The sequence below is a fragment of the Zeugodacus cucurbitae genome, chromosome 5 (assembly GCF_028554725.1).
Source record: "Zeugodacus cucurbitae isolate PBARC_wt_2022May chromosome 5, idZeuCucr1.2, whole genome shotgun sequence".
In the NCBI taxonomy this organism is placed as follows: Eukaryota; Metazoa; Arthropoda; class Insecta; order Diptera; family Tephritidae; genus Zeugodacus; species Zeugodacus cucurbitae.
Genome location: NC_071670.1, coordinates 69,437,125 through 69,451,602, shown reverse-complemented (window position 1 = coordinate 69,451,602; position 14,478 = coordinate 69,437,125). Strand labels below are relative to the sequence as shown.

At 34.9% G+C, this 14,478-nt stretch overlaps 1 protein-coding gene across 12 annotated transcripts in view; it reads left to right on the top strand.

The window, feature by feature from the left end:
* Positions 1-1,116: 1,116 nt before the first annotated feature.
* Mmel1_3 (neprilysin-1) overlaps positions 1,117-14,478 on the top strand; it is a 30,699-nt gene continuing 17,337 nt past the window's right edge. For 3 of the 12 annotated variants that reach the window (XM_011189568.3, XM_011189565.3, XM_054230777.1), the window contains exon 1: positions 1,117-1,416. The gene's annotated coding sequence lies outside the window, so the exon portion shown is untranslated. Of the gene's footprint in view, positions 1,423-9,783; positions 9,995-14,478 lie in introns of those variants that run through there. The other 9 variants (XM_054230781.1, XM_011189571.3, XM_054230779.1 and 6 more) reach the window with 6 other exon arrangements.

The window sequence follows — 14,478 nt, the reverse complement described above, 5'->3', positions numbered from 1 at the left end:
TATATCTTAAATATAGCTACCCGGACATAGTGCAGAATTGGAGTAATAAATATGTAAAATGTTGAAAATATTCAAATAATAAAATTGTGATATAGTGGAACTTCTCTAACTCGAATCACCACAATCCACAAAAATACTTCGAGTTATAGAATTTTCATTAAAACATACATTTTTGAAAAAGGTGTAAAATATAGATTTACCCACAGTTTTAGTTATTTACTTCGCAAAACGTTTTATTTAAAAACATTAAAACGTGTATTCTGTAATTTTTTTGGTTGCTCTTTGCTATTGTTTGGCTCTTGACGTATGTATCCGATGCCTTTGTTACACGATTTATGAAATCCATAAGTGCAATATCAAATCTTTTGATCGCCTCCATAGCAGTATAGGGACTCTTTTAAAATTCTGCGTCGATAGTAAAACTTTTTTTTTTTGTATCATGCACTAGTCGAAAAGTTCGATTTATTGATGGAAATTTTTATGAAATTTGACTTCTATTGCCAAGTCAAAAGTTCGAGTTATGGAGATCTTCGGTTTATAGAAGTTCGAGTTCTAGAAGTTCCACTGTATTTTCTTTGTTGTGGTCTGCACTTTCACTACAAGTGTTGACTGTTAAAATTGAATACTAAAAATAATTCTAAGATATTAAACGAACGAATTTTTTTCATGTTCAACTTGCGCTGCATTTTATTTATTATTTTAATACTTAATATTTTATAACCATTTTTTTGGCATTTTGTTACTGTTCAGTTTTCCAATTTTGGCTAACCTGTCGTTGAACCGATGCCTTAAATGGTCTATATACTTAATGATAACTTCGATACCACAAAAACCAAATATACATAGCTAATTATTTAAATATTTGCATATGAAGCATATGTACGCTAAATACACACACACGCTCACACGCATGTACAGCGAATGTAATCATCTGGCGCGCAACGACCAACCCCACTATTATCGGTTATACTCCACGCATATACTCGCGTACATATGTATGTATATACTGGCAGAGACACATTTTGGCCACATACGCGAGTGTGCATGTGTGTGTATGTCATGGCCAAGTGCGTGGCCAACTCAGAACAGTGACAGTCGCAGCAAGAGCAACAACAGCACGAGCGCATGAAACGGCAACAGCAGCGTTGGCTATGTGCTTTTGAGCCAAATCGAGATGCGCTGCCGTCAAATCAGTCGTTTGCGGGTTACCGAGCGAAATGGTTGAACGGTTTGACTTGGCTTGGCTACACGAACGCAACTAACAAAGCCAATAGCAAATAGCAAAGAACACACTAATAAATCTTCTACTTGTAAATATTTATTTCGAAAGTAATAATCTATTGGAAAATCGTATTATATGAATTCTTAAGCGTATAGTAGTATAGTGAAAAGCGAAACGCATAATCAAAAAGCAAAGTGAGTGTACGTAAAAAAAACGAAATGAAAACAGCGCAGCATATGTATGCATATTGCTTGAGCAAAGTTTGCGAATTCACAAGTCATCAACACGAAGGATAACAGAGCACAATACGCTCGTACAGCGAAAAATACTGTTATATACGAATAAAAAAAATAGATTTGCCTGCGAATTGAACGGCACACTTACATACATATATGAGCAACATATGGATATAAGTAGAATGTGTATTAGTTACAAAGGAGAAGACGAAAAAAAAAAGTTACAAAGTGAAAAAATAAATATTGAATATGTGCGTGCGTGTGTGTGTGTGTGTTTGCGCCGCTGTTTGTACGCCTAAAATGTATCTATTAATACCGCTTCGCATATGAAACTGTGTGTTTGTATAGCCATACGGCTGGTTGGTTGTCTGTCTGTCGGTGTGTGTCTGTTTGTTTGCCCATAACTGGTACACAACTGATTAGTAGCCGTGCCGCCCGCCACCTGCCACCCCCTCCTTCCTTCCTTCGCACTCTTGTAGCGATTTTTATTGACCGCAAAAATTTGCGCTAAATGCACGTTAAATGAAACTGTGAATTGGTAGCCACAATAGACTTTTTGGGAATTTGAGGGGTGCTTGTGATTTTGAGCCACATTCAGCGCGCCGCGGCACGTAGCGCGTGTGCCGACAAAAGCAAACATATGTCGACGATAAATTACCCGTATTATGGACAAACAGCTGCGCAAAATATGCGCAACAACGCTCAAAGCAGCAAACCAGTTTCATAAATTAGACAAACGCCTGTTGCGCATCATTGGCAATGTCTGCTGTTGCTGGCGCCACAAGGGTGTCCCAAGGGATATAATCTGGACAAAGGTCCAATGACTTGGTGTTGTTTTACTGTTGTTGTGCGTTATACTATTTACCAATACTTTGCGCCAAAAATGATTCTCAGCTTCATTGTTGTGTTAATGCCTTACATGGCATAACATGCTAATAACAGTACACAAAGAGGCACATATGTATATTAAATGTATGGTATGTATGTGTGTGTTTACCTAGATTTGTAGTATATAAATCAGCTTTGACAGCTTGACAGCGCACAGTGTAGTAAATAGTGTGCGAATACAATTTTTCATTATCTAGACTTAATTTAATAAATAATGGAATAATAATTAAGGATATAGTGACTGCAATAGATTCAGTGTCAATTATAATTGATATTCTCTCACTGAAGAAATATAAATACCATTTCAATAGTTCATGAATGCCGAGCAAAAATTTTATATGAAATGTCTTCGTCAGATTAGGTTAGCCGCCGGTCCATTGTGATGCCAAAAGACTGTTGAGTATGGTTCGCAAAGGATACCCTTACATATCGCCGAAGCGCTTTGCGCCTATTACAAATTTTATGAGGCGTTTAATGTGCATTCCGGCAAGATCATTGGGTTCGCTAAAGCAATAGCTACCGAGATTTTCAACCTCAGTCTTGCGAACGCTGGACAGTAAATGAGTTGATGTTTCCACCTCGCATTCCTTCATACAGCTATGGCAGTTTGCGCCTGGCAGGATCCCTAGCCTCATCGCATGTATGCCTATTGCGCAGTTTCCACAAGTAGTTCAGTCGACCTCTTGCCTTTCAGTTTGGGCCAAGCGAGAGATCCGCACTTTCTACCGATTCCACTGTGACCCGACACCCAAACGAGACTGATAGTAAAATAACATACATTCCGCTCATTCAGGGTCATAATTGCCGCTTTGCTATCGGAGTGTATACTCACTGTTTTAAAAATTAAGGAATGAGCATGAGGATCTATTTTTTTCCTTTCAAAAATCATAATGACCAATTTTTATACTCTCGCAACAAAGTTGCTACGATTATAGTTTTGTCCACATAACGGTTGGTTGTAAGTCCTAAAACTAAACGAGTTAGATATAGGGTTATATATATCAAAATGATCAGGGTGACTAGTAAAGTTCCAATCCGGATGTCTGTCTGTCCGTCCGTCCGTGCAAGCTGTAACTTGAGTAAAAATTGATATATCTTAATGAAACTTGGAAGACGTATTTCTTGGCACCATAAGAAGGTTAAGTTCGAAAATGGGCGTAATCGGACCACTACCACGCCCACAAAATGGCGAAAATCGAAAACACATAAAGTGTCATAACTAAGCCATAAATAAAGCTATGGAAATTTGGTATGAAGGATCGCTCTAGGAAGGGGCATATTTCGATCGCCGAAATCGGACCATAGGTTTTCAAGGCCCCATATATCGAACATGAGGACCTCGGTGCTTCTAACCTAATATTATGGTTTCCAACTTTCAATGGACTTTATACAATATATATGACGAATATGTGGGTCAAATTATGTATTATATAATATTAATAAAGTTAAATAAATAAATTGCGAGAGTATAAAATGTTCGGTTACACCCGAACTTAGCCCTCTATAAAGAAATTCGGTTTTCTAATATTTTTTCTTTGTGTTCGTGTCATGGTTCTAAGTCCATACTTACTCTAGCGTATTGATTCCACACAATCCTCACAAATACACACACTCACAGAGCATACACGCCGGTAATAAATTAATTTGTTGCCCGCTCCGGGGGGTTAAGCACAGCATCAACAACGGCATCACCATGTAGATTAATCTATAACACATGTATGTAGGTGTCATTGTCTAGTGTCCTCATTCTGTATTATAGCGCCAAGCAGTCGAAACCACCAACAAACAAAACAAAAAGGCGAAGAGTGCCGCAGCGTATAAATTTAAAAATATTCATTTATGTCAAAAAAGAAATAGAGAGTAAACGCACTCGTGACGAAAATAGCCGCGCGCCGTCTACAAATAAAACAAAAAACACGAAATAGCCATTGGCGCGAAAGCGGAGAAAAATTTTGTTTGAAAAAAAAATCAGAGAAAATAGCAGAATTAAATATAAAAATACATAAACAAAGACAAATAAATTACGCGCGGCAAATTTAATACGCGGCGACAAAAAGTGACAGCATAACAAATTGGTGATGACGACTTGTGCACAATTTTTTCCTATTGGAATATTCTTTTCCTATTGCCCTACACTCAATATATTTCTTATATATAATTCACTTTTAACGCGCGCCTGTAATGCTGCGATAACAAAATGCAAAGACTATAATTTGGCATTAAAGTGGCGCCTTACAGCAGCAGCGCGGCATGCGGCGAATTTGTCGGCAAAGAATTATGTACCGTAATCAAGTGATGATTGTCGCCTGTTCGTGGTGCAATAAAAAAGTCACTCATACGCCATGCGGACTGCTTTGAGCTGTGCGCCACAACAGGCCAGCCCACAGGTTGTTGCCTTATCGGCCGGCCGAGCCTTAACACTAACACCCATGCGAAAGAATATATGCCTAAATGTCTTTATATGAGTGAACAGCAAGGCGTATATTTATAACTGTGCATAAGTAGTTGCTCCCTTAGGCCATCGTGTGTCAGTCAGTGTTTATATGTTTCTATATTATAGTGAATGAATACTTGTAAACACACTGCTTTAAGGCTTACATATACATGCTTGTATATATGTATGTATATTACAATGTTCGCGGATCCATAATGTGCCGCTATAAAAATATAAAAGTCAATAATGCAAAAGTACAAATAAAAATAAGATGAACTGCCTTTGAGTACGCACATAAAAATGTCAAATATGTGATGTGTGTTCAAAAAATAACGGGAATTGTAAATTTCTTTTTTCTATTTTCTTTTTTTTTAAGAATGCGAACTGCGTTCATAAATGTCAAACAAAAAAACAAAAATCCAAAATTCCCGTTATTTTTTGGACACACCCCGTACATATGTACATACATATATATTATCTTAATATAGCTAGAGATATATATGTGCAAATCCATATTATGGCATTTAGAATTTCTGCGTTGTGCCATTTGCACACCCTTTATTTCGTTATTGGTTTCTGCAAGTGCTCGCGGTGAAGTCTTTGACGTAAATCAAATTTACGATGCGGCTTTGCAGTGTCCATCACCAGACGTGCTGCGTATTTGTTTATATGATTACAAGTACAAGTACAACTGTGACAACATATTAAAGTGCTTAAGTTGACTTAAGTTAATGAAGACGATTTGGCTACTCTGAGCAAATTATTGGAGATTCAGGGTTGAATTTTCTCTACAACTATAACTCTAAAGCTGTCATCATCAAATAACGATCAAATAGTGAAAAATGACGAGCACACATTTTTGACTAGTTATCAAAATTTCTGCCTTATCTTAAGTCGACTTAAGCAACTTTATACTAAATACAACTAACCACTAACTACTACAACTAAATACATTTAACTGTTATCGATACACTTTTTATTGCAATCATACTCATTTAATAAAGACTTCTTCACATATAATTTGCACGTAGTGGGAGTGATCAGTTTTATTGATATGTCACGTATGTATATACATTTGTATGTCTGGCTGTCAGTTAGTGTCACATACATAAGTAATACCTAAAACATGTGCTGTCGAGCGTACACGAGATAGAGGCACGATAACAATGCTCAATCGACTGTTAACGAATAATCAAAAATGTACATATATATATTTAGTACTCATGTTTGTTTATATTCCAAGTTCCCAAAAGTCGTACGCCGCTTTTGTTTATAAAAATGCTTCCGCCGTCAAAATAAATGCACAGATATACCTAAATAATTACGGCAAGTGCGTTGAAATACTGAACAGATTCTAATTTCACGTAAACTGATTGCTCTAAATTTGTGTTTAGACATTTCATTATAAGCTATAGCGTATAATTGCAATAAACACTGCTACTGTCGGCTATTCGCTACAAGTTTGTTGCATTAAATCTTATGATGATTAAATATATAATATATATTTTTACTTCGAGTAGGCTTTTAGAATTTTGGCATATAGAGTTTAAGTTTTGTTAAATATTGTTTTTTTTTAAATACATTTTTATAACAATAGCTTATACGAATAATGTTTTGTTTTTTAATTAAACAATAAAATATATAGTTTTGTATCTATCGCATACTTTTTAAAAGCAATACATTATCGTTTTGCAGATCTCTTAGATACTTTATTTCTATTCGCGCAGAAATGTAGGCAACAACATGAAATTAATCAGTATAAAGGGTTGCCTACCATTAGGCGCCATTCTGTTAAAATAATATCGGAAGATCTCGCGTACCATTGGCGATGTTTCTGTAATTGGGCGCCGATTGTTTCTGATCCTCAGGAAATTTTGCTAATACAAATTTCGAACGGTAGCGATAAACCTGAGAGCAAACACTAATTTGTTACTAATTTTTTCTTGCTTCATGATGAAGTAAGAATAGAGCAAAATTACTTAATGTATGCATAAAGTTATATTGTTCTCTAAATGGCATTAATTATACATAATACATACAAAAAAGTTCATAAAAAGCCTTTAACACTTAACAAAAGAAGTCACGAAATAAACAAATGCTTAACCAATATACATAAATGTATCCAAAAATATAAATGTATATAAATAGCATCACTTATAAATGCATGCACTCCAACGAAACCCAATTAAACACTTAAAACACTCATATTCAAGTGGATGAGAATCAACTAAAACTGGATTTGTTTATCTAAGCAAATCATTCATGAAGCACATGCACTACATATACAGTTGAACTTCCATAACTCGAACTTTTATAGCTCGAAGTTCTCTATAACTCGTAGTCTTTTTGTGGATCATGGTGATTCGAGTTCAACTGTAATTCCTGTTAGTATAGAAGTGCCTATGGCAGTGAGATCATACAATGTAGATGCATATGTACATATATATGTATAATATATAAAGGTTTTTGGTCTGGTCTGAGGCTGAACATAGATTTTGCCTCAAAATACATTATGGAAAAATAATATTACAAATAGAAAGAAAATTAATTTTTTTGGAATTCAAATAGTCCTAACATATACTTTGAATTCTTGCACAAAATGTATTAAAAAAATAACGGCCGCCGAAACACTTCTCAAACTCGAATTTTGGAATACTCTTTGCTCTTTCATTTTTGGAAATAGAAAAAAGTCAAACGAAGCCATGTCTGGCGAATATGGAGGCTGGGGCATCGTTACAGTATTGTTTTTGTCCAAGAATTCACGAACAAGCAACGAAGTATGAGCTTTTAACAAATGAAAATCATCTCATAAACCACGTCTAACCTTAGCTCAGACAATGTAAACAATGAATATATAAATTGTCAGATTTTATCGTACTTCAGTGGCATGTACAGTATATCAACATAATAAACAAGTTTATGACAATTTTAAAATTGCTGTTATTCTTTGAACACAACTTTAAGGTTTTCATGTCAGAGCTTAGATTTTGTTTCAAAATACAAACATTAATATTTAAAACAAGTAAGGAAGGGCTAAGTTCGGGTGTAACCGAACATTTTATACTCTCGCAATTTATTTATTTAACTTTATTTATATTATATAATACACAATTTGATCCACATATTCGTCATATATATTGTATAAAGTCCATTGAAAGTTGGAAACCCTAATATTAGGTTAGAAGCACCGAGGTCCTCGTATTCGATTTTTGGGGCCTTAAAAACATATGGTCCGATTTCGGCGATTTTTAGAATGGGGCTGACACACTATAAACATAGTATTTGTGCAAAGTTCTGCACCGATATCTTCACTAGTGCTTACTTTGCTTATATTGTATAGTAAACGATTCAGATTGTCTTCAAAGTTCTGGTATATAGGAAGTAGGCGTGGTTGTGAAGCGATTTGGCCTATTTTCACAATATATCATTGGGATGTAAGGAAACTATTGCAAACCAAGTTTCATTGATATCGGTCGAGTAGTTCTTGAGATTTGGTTTTTGACCCATAAGTGGGCGACGCCACGCCCATTTTCCATTTTGTAAAAAAAATCGGAGTGCAGCTTTCATCTGTCATTTCTTGTGTGAAAATTAGTGTTTCTGGCGTTTTTCGTTAGTGAGATAATCCACTTTTAGTAATTTTCAACCTAACTTTTGTATGGGAGGTGGGCGTGGTTATAATCCGATTTCTTTCATTTTTGGACTGCATTAGGAAGTGGCTAAAGAAAACGACTGCAGAAAGTTTGGTTTATATTGCTCTATTGGTTTGCGAGATATGTACAAAAAACTTGGTAGGGGGCGGAGTCACGCCCACTTCCCCAAAAAAATTACATCCAAATATGCCACTTTATGTATTTTTGGTTTTCGCCATTTTGTGGGCGTGGCAGTGGTCCGATTTTGCTCATTTTCAAAGCAATCTTCCTATGGTGCCAAGAAATAAGTGTGCCAAGTTTCATCAAGATATCTTAATTTTTACTCAAGTTACAGCTTGCACAGACGGACGGACGGACAGACAGACATTCGGATTTGAACTCCACTGTTCACCCTGATCACTTTGGTATATATAGCCCTATATTTAACTCGTTTAGTTTTGGGTGTTACAAACAACCGTTATGTGAACAAAACTATAATACTCTCTTAGCAACTTTGATGCGAGAGTATAAAAATAAGTAAATATTTAATTTTTTAAATCCAAAATTTCTTGTAATTTCAATTCTAATACCATCTAGCTGATTTTAATATTATATGAGAAGAAAAAGTTACTTAGATTATATAGACCAATAACTGTTAGCTCGCAAATACAAACTTCGTATGCCTCGGCATGGTTTCATCTCCTCGCTCTCAGGTCCTTTGGAAATCATTATTTTCATAAATCGACATCAAACACCTGTTAAAATTTTAAAAAATATACCAAATATACTTTCCTTCGTTTCAACGCATTTAAATAACGAATTCTCGCATTCACTTAAAGTTCTCAAATAAAACAATTAAGTTTTTAATTAAAATAGATTTCGAGCTTCAGCTTCGTGTAATTTGCCAATTATACATGGTGTGCATATTATTAATTGCCTACAAATAGTATCAGCCGCAAAGCATGCGCACACAAACTCTTCATTACAACTCGAGTGAACAACACTGTCCAGCAGAGGCAACACACTTTGGCCCCTTTTGTCGTTGGCCAACACATAACGGAGCAAGGATAACATAATGGCTTACTTGGCTTCGCGCTGCTGTCACTGTCACTGTTCGGTTCGACTTGTTTACTTTTTCTTCTACACAGTGTGCGCTATGCACACGAGTACATACATACACATGTACGAGTGCATGTGTTTATGTGTGTCCATTATCATTGCCAGTGCTGTTACTGTCGCTTGTGTTGTTGCTGCTACTGCTTCTTCTTCCATTTCGTTGTTTTTATGCTCCTACTGCTGCGAGTGGCGTTTTAATGGAGCTCCATATGGCTTACACGCGACTCAGACTCAGAAAAGCTCTCAGCAATTTGAATTTAAAAGCTAAGGATGTGCCATGCCAGCGCTCAGTCGCAACGCAGCGCCACGCGAGTGCAGTAGTACGTCGAATGCTCGAAGTAAAAGTGAAAAACTAAAACTCAAGTAAATTTTAATTAAGTATTTCATTGCTGGTGACTAGTTTGATGGCAACCGCTTGCAACTGTATTCTAGTTTAATGGTGTGCGAGTGCAGCGTCGGTGAATTTGGTGTACGTCAAACTGACTAACTCACTTAATTAGCAACTTAGTAGCCGACAAAGTTGCTTAACAATTTCGGCGCATAAATTCTACGAATACAAGTGGTTTTGCCCAGCTCAATAGCTGCTGAAACGCGAGCGCGTAGTGGCGCGCTAATTAACAAGAAAATGACACAGTGTTGCTAAAATTCTAAACTCATTAAATCCACAAAGCGTTAATGAAGAAGTAATAAATAGACAACTAATTAACATACAACAACAACAACGCTGCGCTTGAAAAGAGCGGCAACATGCAAATGTTCCAAACCAAATAAGTGCTGCCAAAGCGAATAACAACAACACCAAAAAAAACATAACAATTGTATAATTTTGCAAATATTAATGAAGACTTATTCGCTGGAGCAGCGTGTTGGTTGCTCCACTAACTTTGGCTGTGCGTCCGCAGTGCAGTAATTTATGGAGCGATCGCTCTCAGCTCGTTTCGAGTTATTCAATGAAGGCACCACTGCTTGAATTGCGGCTTGAATTTTGATTTTTTGTTTTTCCTTTCAGCTGTGCTGCTACCAATTGTTAGCTCTTCCGACCACATTTACTGTAGCGTCTAAAATGAAATGAAGTAAACAAAAAATAACAAGTAGAAATGTACCGGCAACTAAGCGAAACAGCAAGTTCCAGCCGGTATTTTATAAATATGTATTTTGCAACTGGAAACAAGTTCTGAAACACACACACACACACACACTATCACTTGATACACAGGTCTCATATGCTTGATACAAAAGAATACGAAAATTCGCGTGGCTTTTGTAACATTTCGTTTTTGCATTTTATTTGTGCAGTTTTCGAAAATATAAATCATGTTGACTAACCGCCAGCGTTACATTGAACTGTTTTTTGCAATTAGTTTCTAATTTTACATGACATGTCGACCCTGGTCGGAGTTTAAAAATCGAGCATAAAATGTTTATCTTGTTGTTAGTTGAATTATTTACAACTGAGCTTTTGAGTCACTTCCATGCAATTTATAATTGACTTATGGCAGTTTTTGAGTCATAAGTACGTTCCACTAAAATAGGCTACACCGTTAAGTGAATTACATTGTTTTATTGGTTTGCTAAACCAAATCAAAAAGTAATCGAAGACAGCTCAAAGCCCGTTTTTCTTACTGAAAGGTTTTTAAATAAGTTAAACAAATCCAAAAGAAACGAGATGCCAAGTAATACATATTACTCCAACAAACTATGCTTTTAGAATCATTTGCCAAATACTAATTGTTTGAGCTAACTTGAGTACTTTCGAGCACCGAGCACTTTGCGTCAATCTACAGTTTTTTGCTGCAAATGATATGGACGGGTCCTTACTTGAATAAGAAAATTTGATGAACTTGGAGCATAGAGTATAATAGTTTTGTTCACCTAACCGCTGTTTGTGTCACCTAAAACTAAACAAGCTGTTGTTGAAATAGGGTTATATATTAACTGATTGATTAGAATGACGAGACGAGTTGAAATCCGAATGCCTGTCCGTCCAAACAAGTTTTATACATACTATTTTCATGATACCCTGATGCTGCGAATTAAAAATGGACGAAATTGGTTCACAACGACGCCTACTTCTTATTTAACTCAATTTTGTTTTCAAACAGATTCGTTCACTTTGCAATACATAAATCAAGTACCAATGAAGATATCGGAATAAAACTTTTGTACAATTCCTGCATTAGAAATGTGGCATCGCTTTAATTGGCATTTAATTGTCCAACTCGGAGTATAGCTTTTCAAGATCGCAAATATCGAACATGAAGACCTCTTTGCTTGTTGCTAATGTTTTACCGCGAACACCAGTAAATCTCTTAGATAATTTATAGAAATTCAGAGAGAGTGTTTTTCTAATTATAATGTGATCCATGCCAAAATTGATTAAAATCGGGTCATTACTTCTCCTAGAACCCAATATTAGATTATTTAAAGATACCGTGAGCTTTATATTGTACCGGCTTTATATTGAACTGTATTAGCAAAATTAAGTGGGCGTATAATCTTTGTGTATATTATGGCTTTTTGGCGAGAATGAGTGAAATCGGTCCAGGAATTACCCCAGCCCGAATATACTATATATAATAATTTTCGATATAGTGGTCTTTCTCTTTCATGTGAATAAAAATGCTAATCAAATTAGAAAATACGAAAATAATAACTTTTACAACTCAAGTAATTTTTAATTTAATGAAATAATAAAATGAAATATAGTGCTATTGCTATTTCAGCGAAAAGATGTCCACTCTTCTTCCTGATCATTGTAGAATATCTTATGGAAGCGACAGAAAGTGAAATACCTTTGGAATTTTTTCCTTACTTTGCGAATATGTGAGGGCTTTTTTCCATTATGTTGCGAATATAAGTTATTTATTGCATTATTTAAGCAACAAGAATATGTATACAGTCAGATAGAATATAGTACAATAGAACCGTAGTATTATTTGAAATGAAGTTATCTGACGTCACAATAGCACCTTTTTAACAAAAGCAATTTGTTGCTGTCACATAAAACTAACTTTCAACAATAAGTTCAATCTGCACAACCTTGCGAAGCACTAAAATGGCTGTGTCAGCTACAAGAAAATTCAAAGGAAAACGTTAGGTAAAAAAGAAGTGAATTATGTAGTGAAAAGGAGAAAAATGGTATAAAACATGGCGAGCCAATAAATAGTAAATTCGTTTATTTTGTTTAATAGTTTTTTTTTTCCTTCTGTGTGAAAATAAAGTGAGCAACAATATTTGAAAAAGAAATTGCTCTTGCTCTTACACAAGGCATAATTTCATAATGTCAGAAATGCGAATAACTGCGCCAAAATATAATTACAAACTGACGTAATGTTTTTTCTTTTTCAATAAAAATAAATTTATTACAGCTCATAAAAATTAATAAAAAATTGTTTACAAATACGCCACCAATGGACACTGTGGGCGGGAAATCAATTAATGAATGTTGAATTATTTGAACAGATCAAATTTTGCAATGACTTATACAATAAACAGAAACAAATTTGTAATATTATTTAGTAAGCTGATGATGCTGGTTGTGTCTGCAGGCACTCAAGATTTAAGCATTTAAATTATAATAAATATGTTTTTAATCTCAATGTATTCCGATACATTTATCAATCCCGAACATTGTTTTTTTAGACTTTCAGTCTGCCTTTGTTAACATTTGTTTATTTTGTTTCAATGATTAAGTTCTAAACAATTTGCACGATTTCACTTATCCAACAAAAATAATTTGTAATTCACAAAAGTAATAAAAATTGCTTTAAATGTTCATTCTTGTGTTTATGAGAATTTTGGACTTATTTGCAAATAAAATGAAAAATTTTGATGATTTCATATTTATACTCTCGAAACAAAAGTTGCTAAGAGAGTATTATAGTTTTGTTCACATAACGGTTGTTTGTAAGTCATAAAACTAAACGAGTTAGATATAGGGTTATATATATCAAAATGATCAGGGTGACGAGACGAGTCAAAATCCGGAAGAAATTGCAGAAGGAAGCTTCAGATTTTTTTTACAAAATTGAAAATGGGCGTGGCATCGCCCACTTATGGGTCAAAAACTATATCTCAGGAACTGCTCGACCGATTCGAATAAAATTCGGCATATAATATTTTCTTGACACTTTGATGACACGTGTGGAAAATGAATAAAATCGGTTCACAACCACGACAACTTCCCATATAACTCAACTTTGAACTCCATCTTATTCCTTTACTTTTTAAGAAACCAATGAAGATAGCGAAATAAAACTTTACAGAAATACTGTATATGATCTGTGGCGTCACTTGTGAAAATCGGAATTTGTCGAAATCGGACTATAACTTTTGAAGGCCTCGAATGTCGAATATAAAGAATTCAGTGCCCCATGGTAATTTACAGAAAATGTCGATATATCCCTCAGATATTTTAATTTAATTCAGAGGAAATATTTTTCTTCTAATAGTGTGTCTCTGTGCCAGAAATGGTTGAAATCGGGTCATAATTTCCCCCAGCTCTCGTATACCTAATTATAGGATTTTAAAATTGGGTTAAATTGTGTGTTATCTTAATAAAAACATATCAATAAATTGCGAGAGTAGAAAATGTTCGGTTGCACCGGAACTTAGCCTTTCCCTACTTGTTTATATATTTTTTTCCAATTCGGCATCTATAAATTATTTAAACAGAAATCTGATTGGCTACTTCTAAACACTGATGTTCTGTTCTATTGATCTCTTTATGCAATTAATACAAATTGAATAAAAAGTAAAAATTAAGAGGAGCTTTCACTGAAGCTTTCAATCAAACAAAAGTTGGCATGTGAAACTATCAATCGATCTACTTAGTTGTATTTACATGTATATTAAATATGTATGAATGAGTTTGTCGAGTTAAGACAATTAATTAAATAAACTGAAAAGTGAATAACAAACGCAAGCGAGTAAAACAATTAAGAGTAATTTGAA